The sequence below is a fragment of the Lissotriton vulgaris genome, chromosome 2_1, assembly GCF_964263255.1.
Source record: "Lissotriton vulgaris chromosome 2_1, aLisVul1.2, whole genome shotgun sequence".
Taxonomy (NCBI): Eukaryota; Metazoa; Chordata; class Amphibia; order Caudata; family Salamandridae; genus Lissotriton; species Lissotriton vulgaris.
The window spans coordinates 1,757,645,132-1,757,666,577 of record NC_141687.1 but is presented as its reverse complement, the minus strand read 5'-3'; the positions used below and the strand labels follow the sequence as shown (position 1 = coordinate 1,757,666,577).

General features: G+C 45.4%; 1 protein-coding gene across 1 annotated transcript in view; it reads left to right on the top strand.

The window, feature by feature from the left end:
- The first annotated feature begins 14,150 nt into the window (after positions 1–14,150).
- Positions 14,151–21,446, top strand: part of HRAS (HRas proto-oncogene, GTPase) — a 272,103-nt gene continuing 264,807 nt past the window's right edge. Inside the window, exon 1 of the mRNA XM_086957809.1 lies at positions 14,151–14,322. The gene's annotated coding sequence lies outside the window, so the exon portion shown is untranslated. The remainder of the gene's footprint in view (positions 14,323–21,446) is intronic.

Below are 21,446 nucleotides of genomic sequence, written 5' to 3'. Positions count from 1 at the left end.
CCCTGGGCTTCCTCATAGAGGCCTTTACATTCTTAGCCAAGTATTTACCTAGGTCCCAACATGATTTTTCCTGGGGACTAAAGGTGCTTGCCCCGGTGTCTACAAGGGTTAACTTATCTATTTCTACTCTCACCGCCTTGTCCCTGGACCTTAGGTCATGGAGTACCTTTTTCCTGTTTACCCGTTGTTGTACTGCCTATTTGACTCGTTGGACCTTTTCCCCTTTCCTCCTCTTCAGGCAACGCCTCCTTTCACCATATCTCTTTATAATCATGGGACAGCGGGAGATATATACGGTGGGCTCCTCCTCTTTAGGAGTCTTTCCCCTAGTCACATCTCCCGCCTCGTCAACTGTGTTCTCTACCGCTCTTACAAGGGATGGCATTTGGTCTTTAATCTGCATCAGTACCCCAATTATGTTCTTAAACTGATTAATTTGGGTTTTCAGAATTTCATTATTTACAACTGAAACCTCTAGGATTCCTTGCAAAGTTTTCTGAAGCATCAGCATAACCTCGATCATTGATGAGCTCGAGGTACCCGTCACCTCCAAACTATTCACAGGTAGACCTGATAGCTCAGTCTGGGCAATATTTGCATTTTCCAAACTGTCTTTCCCATTAAGTCCATATTCCTCGTCTGCAGCTTCTCTCTCCGTTTGTGAATCGCTCTGATTTTCATTTTCTTCCTCCCCCTCTACCTCTGAGTCTTGAATTAATACTGACTGAAACAGCCGTGGGGAGGAGGACAGCCGGGGTTCTTTCGTGATCTTAGCAATGTCGAAGTTTGTCTGGTTCAAGGAATCGGCGTCTGATACCAGGATCTCTGTCATTTTTGGGGACTCCACCGCCTTTAGTTCTCTTTCTGGTGTCTCCTTTTCTTTAAAATGTTTATAAAAGAAGTCTTTAATAGATTTTGAGACTGTAGAACTGCCTTTTACATCTGCTGCCTTAGCGGTCATCGGCCCCTTGTGTTTAATTCAACTTGAGGATGCAGTAGACCCCACTACAGATGTTTTATTTCTGGTAGGTGTCGTTATTGCACTCTCCAAGTCTTTGGTTAGTTCTGTTATGCCCTCTACCCCAGAACTTGTATTTGCTGTTGTTTTAGAGTTCTTTACTACCTTACGTCGTTTGTTTTTTTCCTAATGCCATATCTTTTAAATTTTCGTTTTCTGCTTACTTCCAAGAGAGCAGAGATTTTTCCGGGCAGTTTTCTTCACTTGTTATATTACCCGCACTTTCTAGGTGCACTACGGCCCCTCTGGCAATAACTCTTTGCTGCAGCTCCCCCAATTATAATTTTGCTTTTCCTTTTTTTTCCACTTACCTCTGTCCTGTGGGCCCGCTCTCTTCCTCCACCACCTTTTCCTCTTTTCCTCTGTCTCTTCGTGTCCTCGTGCTCCCAATCCTGGCAGCCTCTTGTGTGTCTTTCCTTGCTGGTTTGCGGTCCCGGGGTCACTATCCTCGCCCTGACCTGCTATGGGCGACCACCGGCTAATAACCGGTCACTCCAGTTGGTGCCTGCAATCCGCTGCCGCCCTCACCGTGACGTCTCCTCAAATCAGTCGCCAATGGGGGACAACGAGGGTGGATGCTCCTCGCGTATGCTGTAGCACTTTTCCCACAAAACGCAGCGTACGGATACGTGGAGTAGCGGGCAGCCAGCCACCACTTCCACGGTGCCTGTCCAGCACGGCAACGCCGCCGAGGCTGACCCGGAAACCGGAAGCCTGCAGGCCGGAGGCGCAACGATGACGGTGAAGGTGGGAGGTTTTCTCAGCAGAGCAGCGGCACACACAGTAACAGAGATTGCAGAACTGACTTGAGGAGTCTAATTTAGTGATGTGGAAAAAGAAATTTCCGCTTGTCTTTAGTGACTCACTAGGTTGTGTTAAGAAATACTTAAACAACATTGTGTTAAAAAAAAACTCTGTCCTGGTCACTCATAAAACACGCCCCATTTCTTTAAGTGTCAGGCATGAACTCAAACCTCTTCTTGACAAAATGTTAGTTGAAGGGGTAATCGTTAAAGCAGAGGCTTCTGAGTTGGTCAGTTCCATAGTTATTGTGCGCAAAAAGGAGAAAAGCATCAGATTGTGTGCAGACTTGCGCAGTATTAATATGTGTATAATTATTGAAAATCATCCTTTACCCAAAATGCAGAAATTGTTAGCTAAAATAGATGGTGCACAACACTTTTCATTATTGGATCTCAAATCTGCTTACCATCAAATTCCTCTTCATCCTAATTCTCAGAGTTTCACCACGTTTGTCACACCCTTTGGTGCTTACAAATTCACTAAACTGTCTTTTGGTCTAGCGTCTGCCGCCAGTGTATTTCAGAGACAAATAGACACAATTCTAGAGGATATATCTGGCGTGCAGGCTTATAAGGATGATGTTCTTATATTTGCCCTAAACATTGCTGAACATGATAATATATTGGAAAAGGTTCTCAGCAAATCCACTGATTATGGAATCACTGTCAGGTTGGATAAATGTTAGGTTAATGTTAAGGAATTTGATTATTTGGGGCATTCCATTAGTGCCAAAGGTATTTTGCCAAAACTTTGTTTGGTGAAAGCCATTAAGGATGCACCTGTTCCAAGAGATAATGATTCATTACTCTAATTTTTGGGTTTGAGGGAGTACTTTTCAAGGTTTGTGGGGGGATATTCAATTGTTGTACAACCTTTGAGAGAGCTGCTTAGAAAGGGGCAGAAATGTATTTGGAATGATGAGACACAGACTACGTTTGAGAATGTGAAACAATTGATTATTTCAGCGCCTGCACTTTTCCCTTTTCAACCAGATATGGAATGCATGCTTACAGTGGACGCAAGTCAGGTTGGGTTGGGTGCAGTCCTTTCACAAACCATTCAAGGTAAAGAACGCACAGTCGCATTTGCATCTCACTCTTTGTCTTTAGTGGAATCAAGTTATAGTACTATAGAGCGAGAGGCACTGGCATGTTCATGGGCTGTGGAAAAGTTTAAAATGTTTTTGCGGGGGCAGCACTTCACTATGTTCACTGATCACAGACCATTGTTACACTTATTTAATGGGACTGGATCAGGAAAAGCATCTTCTCGTTTAGTAAGGATTTTGTCAAAGTTACAAGGGCAGAACTTTACTTTGAAATATATACCAGGTGGAAAAAATGTTAGAGCTGACTGCCTTTCCAGGTTACCCATTTTGGAGGATGTTAAAGCGGATATGAGTTCTGATGAATGTGTTTTTGCAATGGTCGATGAGGTCATTTCTAATTCTGCCTCACTTTCACATGAGGATTGGTTAAAAGCTTTTGCCTTAGATCCTGCTTTAGTTATGGTGGCTGATTTCACAAAAAAAGTATGGCCTACAATCAAAAGTGTGGAACCCTCTTTACGTCCTTTTTTACAGGTCGCTGAGGAACTAGCGATGGTGTCCCACCTGTTTCCCTAAGAATGTCTCTTATCAAAGAAGGTCATGCTGGTCACTTAGGAATTTCAAGCACATGTAAAGCATTGAAGCAGTTTTTTTGGTGGCCATCTTTGGCGTCACAAGTAGAAAAGTTTGTTGAGGATTGTCCCATTTGTTTAGTGTCGGACAAACATTGGAAAAGACATGAAAGACCCCTTATGCCTGTTCCTTTGCCAGAGGAAGCTTGGTGTAAGATTGCATTGGATTTTGCAGGACTGTTGGAATTATTGCCTTCAGGTCAACCTTATCTTATGATAGATGTAGATTAATTTAGCAAATGGGTTTACTTCAAATTTGCATCACAACCTGATACTGATTCAGTCATAAACTTTTTGAGGAGTATATTTTTCATTGAAGGGGTTCCAAATGAGTTAGTTTCTGATAATGGCACACACTTTGTGTCTAGGAAAATATGTGCATTTTTAGATTAACATTCTATCAGACACCTAACCACAGCTTTCTATTCTCCTTCTATAAATGGACTCACGGAAAGAATTAATCGCTTTTCAAAAGAAGGAGTTCAGACAGCCTTGATGGGGTGGGATGTGAAGACTTTTTAGGAAAAAAAGTCTGGTCACATTTACTCACACCTCACAGCACAACTTGTGTATCACTGTTTCATTTATTAAGAAAAGGGTTTCCCAGGTGTTCATCTTGCTCAGATTGGGTCAGAAATGTGAATAAAGAAGGTTCTAGTCAATGGTTGAAAGCTGTAGCTGAAAGAGTTGAAAGAAAACAACAGCAAAGCAAAGCAGCTTTTGATTGCAGACATAGAATTCATGAAAGTAAATTGAAAGTTTGAGATTTTGTTTTGGTTAAAGTTCCTAGGAGAGTAAGAAAAGGAGAGTCCAAATGGTCTCTTCCTGTGGAAATTGAAAACATTTCAAAAGGGTCAGCATTATTGAAAGGAAAAGGTTAGTGGAGTAGGAGAGATTTAGGATATTTAAACCAGGAAGAGAAACGAGCCATACTTCCATGCGGAACGAGACACCGATAATCCACGACCCCCGGGACCAGTGGTCCAGTGTCAGAATCCAGGGACCTAGAAAGAGGGATATAAACCCATTCCAACACAGGAATTGCAATAACTATGACATCGAGAAGCAGAAACCATAATTCAATACAGTCAAATAGAGCGTAGCAGTGAAGAACCAGAAAGGAACCGCTTCAATATACATTAAATAACAACGAGCTTTCCGGCCTATTTCAGCCCTCTTACTCGAGACATTGTTTGAAGTTAGGGCAGAAGGAAGGATAAATCTGTGATTAGTTCTCTGGGGGGAGAAAGAAGAGAAAAACAAGAGGACCCTGCGCAGAAGCATAAAGCATCAGGTCTGTGCATCTTCCTGATCAAATCAACCAAATAGCTGAACTGCATGAAAAACCCTACAAGATTAGATAAAACAGGTCCTCACAATATCCTGATCAAGTCAATCGAATACCTGAACCGCATGAAAAATCCTACAAGATTAGACATAACAGCACTTACTGGTAAAACAGAAATCCTGAGGTAGGCATTGGCCGAAACGCGTTGGTGATTTGTTCTGCTCTTCATTACCAGTGACGTTATCAATTATGTCCTTTACATCATTAATATTGAATCGACTATTCATGTCTCTTGATTATGCTGTATACCACTAGTAATTACGTTGTTAATTTTACTTATTGCAAATAATGTATCAATTTGCACAAATATTGATCAAATGGAAACATTGTTCAATCTGAAACATATGGAACAAGTATAACCTTTTATGTGCTAGACCATCAGATGAAATACTGTGTATACTAAATGTACAAGTTTTATAAATGATCACTACATAAATACATATTTTTGATAAAAGAGAAAAAAAGAAAAAAGAGATTAACAATAAAAATAATATTTTTCCAATAGTTTGCTTGATACATTGTCTTAATAGAAGTGTTAACACATAGAACTTCTTACTATATTCTACACTGAACCCGGTGTTTTTGTCCATTTTCTAAATAAGTAAGAGAGATTTAGTACATGTTACAAAGAACAGGCATGTAAAATATTCATGAATTTGCGTGCAGACAGCTTTGTTCTGCGCGCGGATGCATGTTGCCTTTCAAACTTCAGTAAGCTTTATAAATAATCTTAAGACTCACAGTTGAGTCAGTTGTCTCTGGATTTGCTCGCTGCTAGACCTGCTGCTATGGGCTCCTTGTATTTATACTTAAAAAATAAGTACTTAATTACTTTTCATACCCAGGATTGCCTTTCTTCTTTTTCTTACTGATGTGCCATTGTTCCTGGAAATCTCATACCACAGAGGGGTCCCTTCTGAAGGAGATAGGGATAGGGAAATTGGAAGAGTTCATGGCCTGGGATACAATTGGGATTGCCAAGATGGGAGATATCATAAAGGGAGAGACCTTAATTTTATTTGCCTCCCTACAGCAAGAATACCAACTGAGCAAGTCACAATAGTTTAAATACATACAACTTAAACATGCAGGGGGGTACAGAGAGGTTAGACGTGGCAGAAATCCCTGCGTATGCCCTACTAGAAGGGAGATTGCTCCAAGGAGAATTAGAGGCCAAGGCTGTCTCCTGGACCTACAGGACTATCAATACCGCACCCTAATACATGGGCTGCAAATGGTCGATGAAATGGAGGACACAGACTGGGAGGCTGCCCTGGTGCACCTGAAGGAGAGGCAGTGATCAAAATCAGGTTCAGACTGATCCAATTTAAGATTGTACATTGGATATATTACGATAGGGCCTGTTTACATCGAATGAGTAGAGCAGATTCCCCTACTAGCCTCAGATGTGGAGCGGAGAGGGGCACGTTCCTACACACCTCCTGGCGCTGCACCAAAATACAATCATACTGGATCGCCGTCTTAAGAAAGCTGAATCAGATACTAGACATAACTATCCCAACAGACCCCAAATATATCCTACTAGGTGTACCAATGGAGGTCGACCATCCCACTTTCAGGGTCCTATTCTGTAACCTAGGCCTCATAGTGGCAAAGAGAGACATGTACAGGTATTGGGGTGCCACAGAGATGACTAGGGATAGATCTTTACATGGCAGCGAGAAAAAAAAATCACATATAAAGTGAGAAAACGCCCGAGGAAATTCAGAAAAATATGGGGTGCATGGTTTAAGTATTATGGTATAGACCTGGGAGAAGAGAAGGGAAGGCCCCATTTACGCTAACTCGTTGCCTGGAAGTACAATTCTTAAGTCTTGGCATGTTTTATATAGATTATGTAGTTGCTGTGCATTATTTGTGTAAGTCCTGTACTCAGAAGAACACACCACAAATGTATTTCCACTCCAATGAAGATATGGTTGTAGGTGTGCTGTTGAGCACCTTGTGTTGCTTGTTCCAATATCTAATAAAAAACATTTTTTTTAATCTAGGTAAAAAGTTCTCTGCGAATCACACTGTGGTCCCAATCTGTGAGACCTTGGAAAAACATTTAGTTTGCTAGCAGATCACAAAAACAAAGAATCGGGTTATACATGAGAGAATGATATTGTGTTCAAAACATTTTCTACAAAATATTATTTATACTTTGAAGGTACAGTTTGAAAATGTAATAAAGTGGCTCTATATATCCTGGACCAAAGTAAGGTACAGTGTGTATAGAGTCCCCAGTCCCCAGAGGTATGACAGAGGTTAAAGTTAGATATAACCTTACTCTGTAAAGTGGTAGCTTGGTCGAGCAGTAAGGCAGTATCAGAGGACAGTGTAAAGCATTTATTGTACACAGTCAGCAAAAGGTTTCACACATTCAAGAACTGAACTCCAGGCCAATTGTTTTATATCAAAAGATATAGTTGTTTTATTTTAGAACCAACAGGTATCAACATATACTTTTCTCAATATGCGTGACTTTAGATAAGTACTTTGCAAAAAGGCAATAGACTTTGTAGGTACAATAGCTACAGTGGTTGCAGTAGGCAACACAATTCTAAACACAATTTTACATTGAGCTCAATGGGTTTTTCTACATAAATGCAGTTGATTACTTTAAGGATTACTTTTCTAACCATAGGACTGGATCCTGGATTCAGTCCCGGACCTACGCTTTGAACAGTTAAGTAAAAGCGTTTTGGTTACAGTTGGGATTTTTAAGGAATATAAATGTATTTTCAAAGTTGACACTTGGAAATTTTTCTGTGAAAAACAAACAATGTTATCCCATGGAAGGAAATTCAAGTCACAGGTAAAGTAAGTTCTCGTTACTTTTGTAGTCTAGTACTGGACCCTAGGTTCAGCATTGGGACCTCTACATAAGACAGGTAAGCAATTACGTTTTGGTACTTGGTATGATTTTTAAAGAATATTTGTAGTTTGCAAAATTCGACACTTGGAAGAAATTTCACAGAAAATCAATCAATAGTTTCCTATAGAAGAAAATGCAGGTAACTGGTAAGTACAGTTAGGATTACTTTTGCGGTTCAGTACTGGGCTAAAAAGTACAGTACTGGCTTCTCCCCTGATCACAGGTGAGTAATTCGGAATTCGTTATTCTGCTGATTTTAGATGAATATTTTAAAGTTTCAGAAATCGACAGAAGAAATTTCAAGAGAAAACCAGTCAATGTTAACCTATGGAAGGAAAGTGAGTTATCGGCTGGTAGGTAAGTACTCGACTGGCAGAGTTGAGGTTCTGGGCATAGACTCAGGGGTCTCCCAGGGTCGGAAAGGTACAGTTGTCACACCCTCAGCGGCACAGGAGCAGCCGGGTGCAGAGAGAGTGGGCCCAATGCAATCCAATGGAGGGTAGGGGGCCTTTGGTTGGTGGCTGCAAGCAAGCAGGCCACGCGGCTGTGGGAGCTGAGCTCCTGGTCACTTACTCAGGGCAAGTGGGGAAATAGAGTAGGGTAGAAGTTGCTCTTCCAGTGGCACTCGGGCGGCTGGGTGCAGGGTGCTTTTGAGACGTCTGGCGCTTAATGTTATCCAAGGGGAAAGTAAAAAAGTGAACAAAGGCTGCAGGCTCGGGCCTGAGATTCTTCAGGTGCGACCACCACTTTGAGAGGTAAGTTGGGATCTTGGAGAAGAGGTAGGTACCCAAAAGGAGGGTATAGGGGGACGCAGGGCGCCGGGTGCAGGGGTGTCTTTTGGTGACTGGAAATCTTACCCTCGGCTGGTCGCGGTTGGGGGGGCCCTGGTTCTGAGGCTGCAGGCGTTGTCTGTTTGATGAGGAGGGTCTTTGGGCACTGGACTTCGGGTCCCAGTCGCCGGGAGGACGTCTTCGTGGTCTTGGGTCACTCAGGCACAGGCCGGGCTTGGAGGGTGCAGAGGGGGTTGGATTTGCGGTTCCTGGTTGGCACCAGGGGTATTGTTGTGGGAGCAAAACCACTGCTTGTGGGAGTCCCAATCTTTTGGAAGGTTCAAGGCAGGCAAGTCCTCCGGGGTAGTCGAGGCTGCTGTCCGCAGGAGACGCCGGAGTTTCACAGGAGCAAATTCAAGGATCAACAGGCCTGTAGGGTTCTGGGGCCAAGTCAGTGGGCATTGTCGTTTTGTTAGCAGCTGCGCGGCAGGTCTTCTTGTTTCTTGGTCTTCTTGTTGCCAATCGGGATCTGAGGAAGGAAGGTTCAGAGTGCCCCTAAATACTAAATTTAGGGGCGTTACAGGTAGGGCAAGGGCAGTGACCAATGGGTCCCTGTCCTGGGGTGGGTACACCCCCAAGCCTGCTCCTCTCCTGTGGGAGGGGGGCAGGAGCCTAGCTGTGATAGGGCAGGGCTCCCCATCTTCAAGATGTCCGGAGCCCGGAGTCGTGCTTCACCTCGTCTCTCCCACCTGAGGGGTGTGGTTGGCATGGGCTAGCGCACCCCCTTTTCTCTTGGGGTTTCCCACCGTTCTTCCCGCCAGAATGGGGGTCAGAACCGGTGGGGGCCAGTTGCTGAGTACAGCAAGTGGCCTGGAGAAGCTCACAGAGGCGGTATGCCTTTGAAGCTTCCCCTACCCATCCTGGGGGAGGAGGCTTGGCACCTTGTCCCAGGATGTGCATTGTTTCAGGCCCCCAAGAGCGGCAGGCTCTCGACCCAGGGGTCCAGAAACATGTCTGGTGGTGGCAGCCTCGGTAGCCACACAATCAGGACACTGGGAGTTGGTTAGGTTTCAGGGGGCATCTCTAAGATGCCCTCTGTCGTGCATTTTACATTAAATCTCACACTGGCATCAGTGCAGGTTTAATGTGCCAAACTTCTCAGTTCTCAGTGAAGCCATCATGGTGCTGTGAAGTTCGTAATGACAACCTCCCAGCACCATATACTCTTAATGGCAGCACTGCACTTACAGTGCCCAGGAATGGCCGTGGGTACTGTAGGGGCACAGGGCTCATGCGCCTGTGCCCACACCACTGGAATAGGGCACACAGCTAGAGGGCTGACTGATGCATGCCAGGGCAGTGAGCTTGTGGGCATGGCACACAGGTGTGCCATGTTGACTCTCTGTTTAGTTCTGTACTTAGACACTCAGCCTGCAAAGGCAGTGTGTGGGTGTCAGGGTACAGAGCCCCTAAGGGTGGCACAATAAGTGCTGCAGCCCTTAGAGGTCTTCTCTGGTCACCATGCCCGGGGTACCTAGGGTACCATTTACTAGGGGCTGACAGATGGCCAGGGATGCCAATTAGGTTTTAGTTTCAACACAGTTTTAGGGAAGGAGCACAGGCCCTGGGCACCTGGTTGGCAGGAGCCCAGGGCACACTCAGTCAAAGCACATCAGCAATTCAGCAAAAAGTGGGGGGCATACACATGCAAGAAAGATGGCACTTTCTCACAGAAAAGGACAGAAAGATGACTGTGTGCAAGAATATGACAGCAATAGGCAGCAAGAACCATTTTGAAATCGAGACCTACAGGTCAATGTTAAAATGAACAAAGCTTCACAGCAGAAGATCTCAAATTCCACCTCCGAACTCTAGTGGAAGCAGAGCTGGATCGTTTGGAAAGAGAAGGAGTCATAGAGAAGGTGTCGGGCCCCACCCCGAGGGTGTCCCCCTTGGTGATAGCCCACTAACCAAAGAAACCTGGGGCCATCAGGCTGTGCGTGGACATGCGGTTACCAAACAAGGCTATCCGCCGGGAGAGGCACATCTCGCTGACCATCGATGAGATTGTGACGGACTTGAACAGAGCCCAATGGCTCTCGAAGGTAGATCTGAACTTGAGATACCATCAGTTGATGTTGGCAGAAGGGAGCAGGTACATCACAACATTTCTCACCCATGTGAGGCTGCGCAGGTTTAGGACACTGAGTTTTGGGGTGTACTCGGCCGCAAAGGTCTTTCAAGAAGCCGTAAGAGAAGCCCTGTCTGGCCTAGTAGGAGTTCTTAACGTAAGCGACGACATCCTAATTTACTCGAAGTCACTAGAGGAGCACCATGTGAGGTTAAGACCGACACTGAAAAGGTTGGTGGAACAAGGTCTGATGTTGCATCAAACAAAGTGCGAGTTCTATGCTACCGAGGTAGAATTCTTCGGTTATCGGTTCTCTACCAAAAGACTACAGGTTAATCCTGCCAAAGTAGAGGCTATCTGGACAGCAGCCATACCACAGATGCCCTCAGACGTGAGGAGCTTCCTGGGGATGGCCAATTACTGTGGCCGATTCATACCGCGGCTAGCCACTCTGTCGGAGCGGCTGCGAGAGTTAACGAAGAAGGATAACCCCTGGCAGTGGACAGACAAGGAGGCCCAAGCCTTTGCGGATGTGAAGAGAGCGCTCTTGAAAGGAGCTACCGTGGCGTATTTATTCGGCCGGGAGCGGCCACCGAGTTGATAGCGGACCCTAGCCCCGTAGGGTTGGAAGCCGTACTCCTGCAGTTGTCGGACCAGGAGGAGTGGGTACCCATTGCCTACGCTAATCGATCGCTCACTGCGGTGGAGACCAGGTATGCCCAGATCGAAAGGGAAGCACTTGCTAACAGGTGGGCGTGTCAACACTTTCACATCTACCTGTGTGAGCACCGTTTCATGGTAATAACAGATCATAAGCCGTTATTGCCCCTCTTCGCTGGAACCGCCAGGAGTGGACCATCCCGAATTGGAAGATGGGCTGTTCAGACTCAGTAATATGAGTTTGAAGTAGTGTACCGCCCAGGAGCAAGCAACCAGGCTGATTATCTGTCAAGACACCCTCTAGCCCCAAAGCGGACACAGGGCATGGAAGTCGACGAGGGTGCCGAGATTTACGTGAGGTAGCTAATGGATGATGGTCGCCCCCAAGCGCTGCTGATGGAAGATATCCGGAAAGCGTCGGCAGAAGATGAGTGTCTACAAATGGTGAACCGAACACTTCAGGACAACCAGTGGAAGTGGTTCCTGAGCGGAAATGAGAGAAGAACAACCGAAGAAAAGGACTACTGGGAGAGTGTGTGGAGGAGTCGAGGTGAGCTGAGTGCGGCAGGAAATGGGGTAATCCTGCAGGGTTCCTGGATTGTAATACCCTTGGCCCTCTGAGAACGCACGATCGTGTTGGCACACCAGGGACACCAAGGGGTCGAGAAAACCAAGGCTCGGCTGCGAACCACAGTGTGGTTTCCTGGGGTGGATCGGATGGTGGAAGACAAGGTCCGGCGATGTCACGTCTGCATCATAACAGGGGCCGATCCACCAGATACCCCCATCATCACGGAAGAACCCAGCTTATCACCCTGGGAACGGGTGAGATTGGACTTTGGCAGTTCTCTGGATGGCCGACAAATGGCTGTGATGGTTGATAGTCACTTCAAATTCCTGGTAGTTGAGATGGTGGCGTTGACGGCATTCGAATGTTTGCAGCCTGCACTTGAGAAGATATTTGCGCTGCTGGGGCTGCCTGTCGAGATCAGGCCAATGGAGATGGGGAACAATTTATGCAGACCCTGAACAAGGCCTTATGTTTCGGAATAGCGCAAGAGGCGCATCTGGAGACATGTCTACATCAATTCCTGAAGGCCTATCGCCAAACCCCTCATTGTACCACGAAGTGTGCACCCCATGACCTCTTGCTGAAGAGAGCTGTGCGGGACGGAATACCTTCCAGTGAAACATGGACTCCCGCAGCCATTGATGTGGAGAGGTCGCAGGCTCGCTGCAAAAACAATAATGACTGAGCCATCCAGAAAAGGAGGGTGTGACCCTCGGACATCCACGTGGGGGACTATGTGGTAGGGACGGACCGATATCCCGGATCTAAGTTCCGCACACCTTTTGAACCTGACTCCTGGAAAGTAATGCAGATCCAAGGAACACTTGTGGAGGCTGAAAAGGGACACCAGCGGATAGCGCAAAATATTTCCTGGTTCAAGAAGGTATCCCGGCCAAGCATGGCCGTCTCTGAACCGGGGGGATACAGGTGGGGAGAGGAGGAGTCCGTTGGACAGGACGATGAAAGCCCCACCCTGGGTGCTAGCCTGCAATGCTTGGATGATAATGTGGCAAGCAGGGGACCTGTACCCGGTATGGGCAGTTCTGCGGAAGAGTCTGAAGGAGAAGGCCGAAGTCAACCCCACTGGTATGCTTTCCACAACAACCCAGTGCCGAACACCAGGCTGAAGCACTTTGTGGGGTAAGATTCATGAACTATGATACGGTGCACAGGTACCGCAACCTTGACTGAGCCTTGTGGACTGGCTGAGTTGAATGAACAGTTATTTCGTTTTGTTTAAAAGTCAATGGGTGCATTGGATGGGATGTGGTGAGCCACCTGGCCGCTATCCTATTTTGTTTGCAGGAACCTCCCTGGGCCAGGCGCGGACCAGGGGTATATAATAAACGGTGGCGCTAGCGCACTTGGCTGACGGCACGGACATAGTATCCGTGTGGCTGTTCTACGTGTACGTCTCTGGGTGTATCATAGGCCCCTATCCTGCTACTACCCGTCGCGTCGAGGGTAGCGCTGCGATCCACCTACACACTTGCCCGTAGCCCGGATCACCACACCGGTGTCTATAACTGCATTTCTTCTGAAATCCTTTGTAGACTTTTGACCGGACCCAATTAATCTTCTTGGAATACCTATGCTTCTTCATTCCCCTCTTTAATCCAGAATACTGCTGAGCTTGAATGGTCAATGTATGTGCCACTGATGGTTTTTATTAGACGGAGTTCTGTATGAAACAGTAGATGAAGTATTACTTTATAAATATTTTTTAATAAAACCTTGACTCAAAACGTTTGACATAGAATGGAACAGTCCTTCCATAAATCTTCCCTTGGAGTCCTCTTGTCTCCGTCCATAAAGGGATTTGAGGCCGGCAGGGCAGGGGAGGCTTAGGTTCTTACCTGTGAGACCCTGGCTATATTATCTTTTGATTAACATTACCGCACTCTCATTATCAGCCCAATTGTGTAGAGAAGCCAGTGCACGTTTATCCTCCACTTTCACGCTTCATTAAGACGAACCAAAATATATTTTTTTTAAAACGTTCATGTAGGGTAGGAAAATGGTCTGGGTGGAGTATCAAGCGTCAAATTAATTAGCATCAAGCCTTTCTCGCTGAGAGCCAGCGCCCACATACCCTTCGAAGAAGCTCACGCTCTGAGAAATGCGCAGGCGCTCAGTTCCAACACCTAACAGCCGTTAGAAGCCGCGGCCCGAATGACGTCGTTTTAAAAAAAAAGACACACACAACTAGGACCCACCAATGAGGAGCGAGGGGAGGTCCTGTCCATTCTCCCTTACGTGGAAGGCGGGAGGTGGGCGCGGTTAGCGTGGGCCCTGGTTGGGCGTGTGCCGCGCCCGCCGCTGCACATTGTTCAGTGGCCAGGGCTGGTGCCAATGCGGTACGGACTTAGTGGGCACGAAGCCGCTCAGGGGCTGCGGCAGGGCGTGCGAGCCTGAGCCCCTGCACCTGGCTGCGAAAGCTACGCCCAGAGGAGCTCGGGGTAAGTCACATCCCCAGCACTGGGCATGAGAAATAACTCAGTTTGCAGGCTTTCAGATCGTGGTGGCAGGAAGGATATGCTGCATCATATGGACGAGTTTCGCCCATAGCTAATGCACGGGCGTGTTGTGGGTGCATTATTATTATGATGTGTCTGAGTCTATCTCTCCGTCCGTGCCTGGAAAGGTGTGGGCTATTCTTGGCATGCACCCCTGCACAGCCGAGCCTCTATGCGGAGCTGCTCTTTATTCGTGAAAATCATCATTAGGGTTTGGTGCATGAAGGGATGCGCTTTATTTTTACTGCATACATTGCAATGCCGGTTCTTGTTAAGCACTGTATCAGCGACATGCTATGTTCTTGTATGTACTGGCCACAATTTCAGTGAATGGTACAGGCAGGGGTGTTTTGGTGTGTACTCCGCCTTTACAATGTATTTGCAGTACATGTTGGATTGCTATATTACCCCATGGACAGGGCCTCAGCATGGACATTCATTATTGTTTTAGGTTACTGTTAAGGCCTCAGTGCAATTTGAGGGTGGGATGTGAGATTTTGTTGCCCTATGTTCTATCTACAGCGGCCATGGCATGGCCTATTTCACTGCCCTCGGGATATGTTGTGCATGGTGCAGGAGGAAGGCTCAGTATTATTGTATTCAACCTATGATGCAGGAGCTGGTGCAGTGCTGATGTTCCCCATACTGGGTAGTGGTTTAACTGCTTTTAATGGTTTTGTGCTTCAGGGATGTGTTGTATTCTTGGTATTTACGCTGCCCTCATGACCTCATTTCTTTCTGCAGGCAGTATGTGTATTGTTCTCACAATATTTTGTCTTAAGGGTGTTTGTTCACGGTACAAGAGAGGAGAGTTATCTATAATAGGGTATATGGTTCCCACAGGCAGAAGATGGGATGACTCTTAAACTTGGTGTTTAATCTGACCACATAGATGGGTGGATTTTACGAGAAGGGAGTTAATTACTTTATTGTTCACCTTTGCCGTCAGGATCCCAGTGGGTGGTACTGAAGGGGTATGCGACCAACTCGTAGAAAGTATACGCCTTTCCCCATATGGAGATTTTTTTGTTGTTGAGTGGAACAAGCCAGACGCAACTTCCATAACTAAAAGCCACAAGGTGTCCTACTGCAAAAATGTCTACCTCTTATTTGTGTAGCTTGCATTGTAAGTTGCTACCTTTCTAGACTGGGTATGTCTCTGCCCCACAGATATATGCACTCTTGAAAGTTTGCAACCCAAACACGATATAGCTATATAAAGGACTATACTTTGTAAGCGATCACATTTCTTTTACTGTCATGTTGAACAGACCAACACATCTGCGTGACGGAACCCATGAAGTATATTTAACGTGGTATACTGCCAATCAAAAGTATGTGCCTTTGTTTACATGTCGTATCATACTGGCATGAAGGCCAGCAAAGGCACATAGATCATTTTTCCAGGATCACACCACGTGGTCAGGTGGAGAAGCATGTCGTCGAGGTTCATAAATCAGCAATTAAACCACTTGGTCACATTTGCCAGTGGTTATGCTGTGCTACGTGGCTGGATATGGGTGGTGGTTTTTGATAGACCAGGTTTATCTTTGTGCAGTGATAGATGATGTTCACCTTCCAGGTTATTAATCTATTGCATGTATTGGGTGACGTTATTGGCATGGCGCAACCCTGCACATTCTTCAACAACAGATCCATGCACTGAAATCAGGTGTATCCATGTGCATGTTTTAGTGTGCATGTATAATGGCAGGAACCAGAACCCCAGTGGAATATGTAGGTAGGTGGCCGTAATAGGGTCACGCATTGGAGTCATATCAATCAACCACAACCAGCTTAGAATGTGGACCTTGAAAGTAGCAGGGTTACAACAGACAGGAACATGGGCTACTAAAGGAAATGGACCACGTTAATGAATGGGCGATATGCTTCAAAGTGTACATTCACGGGCATTGCTTGTGCAATTGTCCAGCTCGTGCCGCCCGTCACTTTTACCCCTCTGCACTTCTTTCTGTATATCTTTGTTACGTAATCTAGGTCTGCATGCAATGCGCTGGGCCTTGAACAATGCTTTTGATTGTTGTACAGGCCTGCAAATCCCCGTGCGGTGATTTAGTTGGTTGTGTCGCAGATGACATATGCACTGCTCTGGATTATGTACCAGAGTCTGTAGAAGGCAGGGTAGGGTGTCTGAAGGAGGAGTGAAACCTAAGCAGCCAGAAGCAAGGCCTGTCTTCGGAGGTTCACTTTCCTTTGCACTGTGGCCTGGCATCCCTCCCCCCGTCTGTTTTAGCAGCAGGTTATTCTGTCAGCCACCTCCCTTGTGTGTGTTTGTCGTCCTCCCTTCTGCCCCACGCCCTACAGGATATCCTTCATTGAAGGGAAGCCAGAGTCATGGGGGCTTGCTTGTAGAGAGCCTTTGGGGGACTGAGATAATCCACTGCCATACTACACCACTGTGCAGAGACACCTACCATCAGTAACGAGCCATGTGTGGTTCAATGCGCAGAAGAACCATAGTGCATTGCAATTCCTTTTGGCAGGCATACCTTCAAGACAGCCCATACCTCTGACCCACTGTTGGATCTTTAGCAGTTAACACTCCTATATTAACGTTCTTTTATTCTTTCATTACCTGTTATTGAGATGTAAATAATTATTTCATGTGATGCACACCTACGTATGAATGTGTCCAGGTGTTGTGCTCCACTCACTCCTTCTTAGGTCTGGTGTTATCCAAGACCTTTTTAATTTCAGTAAAAATGCATGTTAATATATTTACTTATAGGGTTTTTCAGCCAACCCTCTTGATCCATTGGTCTGCTAATATGCCATTCACATTTTCTTTCACTACAGCTTGCGTTGCGCAATGGGGGCCATATATGTATAGTATGGTCAGTTTCAATAAGAACATTTTTTGTTTTGCTAATAACTTTGGTGCCATTTTATGAATCTTCCAACTTGCTAAAAAAAAAATCCTCCACCTCATCTCTTTTCTGAAACGTTTCCGGGTTATCCTTAATTCCTCTGATCTTGGGTCTGCCGCCTCTAACCAGTGAGCCACACCACTCCAAAAAACTAGAAAAACTGGGGAAAGGGCTCCCAACAAGTTGTTTTTCCATGTAAATTCCTGTAGGTAATTTTGTGAAGCGATACAGAAAAAACAGATGAATGGAATTATAATAATTTATCAGGAAGTTAGAACTTTAATCAGAAAGCGTGCTTTGTGTGATTTGGTGTAAATCAATTGACCGTTTTTGAGAAATTAATGTTTAAAGATGGGCTGAAAGGGTTAAAACCATTTGGGTATATCTGGAAGGTTGGTCATGCGGGACTGCCATTGTACTGAAGATTTAAAAAATAGAACAATCTGATTGGCCAAGGGAGCTTTTTTCCCCCACTAACCATCTGCGTCTCACTGGACTCAGTGATCTCATTGGCTGGCAGGAATTTTGCTGCCTCCTATACAGGATGCTTCGACTCAGTCTCTGTATGCTGAAGATGAATTTAAGAACCTGTAAGGGGTAGAGTTGAACTACATGTAAAGCGATACATATGTGGGACCTGGTGCGACCCTCCGTGAGGTCCTGAGATTCTTCCACACAAGCGGCACTCCATGGCACTGGGGGCTGTGCAAGGTTCAATAAGAGAAGCTTGCAAGGTGATATGTAGGTGATGCTTGGGCGACAGCAACGCAAGAGTACCGCATAAATAAATAAATGCGGGTAATGTGTGGTCTGTAATGTTCAGGGGAGTAGTGTGTGCCTGAGGGGCTGGGTGAATATTTTGAAACTAAAAAAACCCTGAAATTCACTGAAAAAGCAAAGATTAAAGTGACGTTTTGCTTAGACTTGATAACATCTTACTTTATGTTAGAAAAACCCTAGGAGTTCACTGGGGGAAAAAAAAGTTTCAAGTGACTTTTTAGTTAGAAATGGTACTAAGATCTTACCTTATGTTGAAACAAAAATCCTCAAATTCACTGAAACCTCCACCCCCCACAAAGCTTAAAGTGACATCATAGGAACTTTTAAATACTATTATGTGCACAGAAAACAGCTGGTGAATACTGTATTTTAAGGAGAAACTTTAGTTTTTTGCATGCTTTGGCAAGAGGCCTTAGATCGAATCCCCAAACTATTTGAAACGTATACCTGCAACTCATACAAGCCCTGCTTAGTCGCTCTCTTGTTTGAATGAGAACTGCTTGCACTAATAACGTCACTGGTAGCAAAACTGGGAACAATTTAACTTTTAACACACTGAATCCGACTTGTTTCCAATACTACACGGTTTCGATTTCGTACATGTACATAAAGTCAATCTATGCTCTGTCTTTGTGTTTTTTTGTTAAAAGAATAAATAAAAATTTTATTTTACTTTTTAATAAGCAGTAGTTTGGATGATGTCATCAATTATGTTGTTTAACATATGATTGATGTGATTGCTGAGGTCCTAAGCAGTGCATGGAGGGAGCATAAGTAATAGTTAGCTCAGTAAAGTAAAAATTATTAATGTAATGATTTTTTGTTGTTGTTTGTAAACATTAGTTAACTATAATGCCACTTTGTTTTTTTTCTGTCAGTATAACTGAACTTTACACACAAAAGAGAGAGGGGAGGGACCAATGGGTTGTTTAGAGACCCCACACTACTATAACCCCTTAATACAAACTCATTTGAACAAAAAATAGTAGTGGGTCTATTGAACAATTGGCTCTAGTATGTGTCTGCAAAGGTAGGCTTGAACTAAGTCAAAAAGTTGAGCATCTTTCCTGTGTGGAAAAATACCCATCAGTTGTCGATCCTGGGCGCCCTGTTCATCATTTGGGTTTCCTTCACACCGGGAAGGTAGGTTTAAGGCCCATAGTAATGATGGAGATGGAAACCTTTTTCTTGTTTTAAGGGTAAGGATGGACAACTCAGGAGCAGTGCATATGTGGAGTGAAAGGGTGTGAACTGTGATTGTGAACAGATAAAATTAGGTAAAAGAAAGGCAAACAGACTTTAATAAACACCTTTCTATTCCTAGTGTAAAAAAGCGTGCAATACTAGTGGTTTTAACAAATAGCCACTACATTTTATATGTGGTCTACATGTTTCTGCAGGCTCAATTATGGATCCTCTCCGGTATCCTGCTGCTTTCTTCAGGACCTTATTCGCGACTGCTCATTTTTTTCTGAGGGGGGGGCAAAAAGCCCATTAGACACCATGGATGATGTTTACTAATAGGATTGCTTTATGGTATGGAAAATATAGACTATTTCGGGAGTCACATCCACATTGTGGTTTTATAGACAAAATGTCTTTGGTTGTTATTGTGTTTATCATTACCTATGCATTTCAATGCTCATGCTTATTTGTTGCTGAAGCACTCACAACAGAACTTTATTGAATGTGGACTCTTGCAAGAGAGGGCCATGGGGAAATCGTGTCGCATTTATGCCCCCTAACGGACCGAGTGTAGAGGGATAGCAGACATTAGGGTCTGGAAAGGAAATTAATATTTGTCATAGTAGTTTTGATGTTTATGAAACAATTTTTGTAATTTTTTTTGGGTGTACTTTTATTATCATTTTGAAAAGCGAACAAACAAATTGACAGCACATACGTTATGAAGTGATGTAGTCTGCCCCCAAAAGGCAGTAGAAACCACAGCCATGGTAGGAATAATTAGGCAAGCCACCCAAGCTGAAGATCACAGGGTTACATAGTGAAGCCAATATGGTAGGTTTAAAACAATAGATTCAACCATTTGCCCCAGACCCTGTGGAATTTCGCTTGGCAGCCACATGACTCAAAAAGGGGTACCTCCTGAGCGGCGCACCAATCTACCCCTCATCGCCATTTTCGTAAGGTAGGATTATTGGCCTGAGCCCAGGCCGCCGCAATATCTCTCTTGGCCACAGCGACCGCTGTCCACAGAAAATGTTTATCCGCTCTAGAGCCGTCAAAGCCATCAAACAGGCCAAGGAAAAGACGCAGGGAGTCATGGGCGACCTGCCGACCCAAGATCTGTGCAAGTTCAGACTCCACCACTGACCAGAACCGGGGTAAGCCAGGGCACGACCAGACCATATGGTAAAAATCAGCCAAAGCCTGGCCGCATCGTGTGCAGTCCGGGGAGGGGCGCAGTCCCGCTTTATGTAGATGCGCTGGAGTGAGATAGGCCATGTGTAGGTAATGGAGTTGAATGAGGCGGAGTTTAGAGGAGGTCGTAAGGGTTTTGGGAGTCATAAGAGCATCGCGCCAGTCCGCTTCTACCATGGGGACCCACCCATCCCTCACAGCGGGCCGCAGAGAGGCTAAAGTGGCTGGACCATTGTCACCAGGGAGGTGTATATCTGAGACCCCCCCCCCCTCCGATCCCCCCCTTCCCAAATTGCCCATCATGACCTGTGCCTCCAACGGGCTAAATTCTGGGATTGATGCACCTGCTGGGATGTGGACCGTGAGGGCATGGTGGAGCTGCAAGTACTTGTAGAATTGGGAGGTGTGAAGGATGTGACGCTGCTGGGGAAGGCCCTGAAATCATCCCCAGCCTACACATCCCCCAAGAGAGAAATCCCGACATGATCCCACTGCTGGAAGCCTGTGTGGGTCGCCACCTCTCGCAAACACGTGCCCTGCCAGAGAGGTGTCTGTTGAGTGAGTCGGTTGTCCTAGCGCGTATTTCGCAAGGCAGAGCGCCAGGCCACCAGGACCGCTCTAGTGACACCTAACCAAGGTAAATATAGTTTAACAAGGAACAGTGGTTCCTGTGGACAATCAACATGTAGTAAACAATAAACGGCACAATGGCAATAGTCGAAAGCAAGGAGATGTTAGAATGAGAAAAGAACGTATATATCACAAATTATTCAGGAATTTGAGTTGTTTATGTAAATGCGCATTCACATTATTCAAAATCCAGTGCATGGTGTCCCAAGTGAAGGTGGAACCTACATATCAATGTTGTGACTATTTGTGACATAAAACAAGGTTTCAAAAAAATATACAAAGATGACCATAACCGTAATATGCAGTGAGTGATCACAGCCTCCTAATATGATGGTAGGGGCTGGGAAATGGTTTGCTTTGGGTTGTCGATGACGTTTCGACCCAACG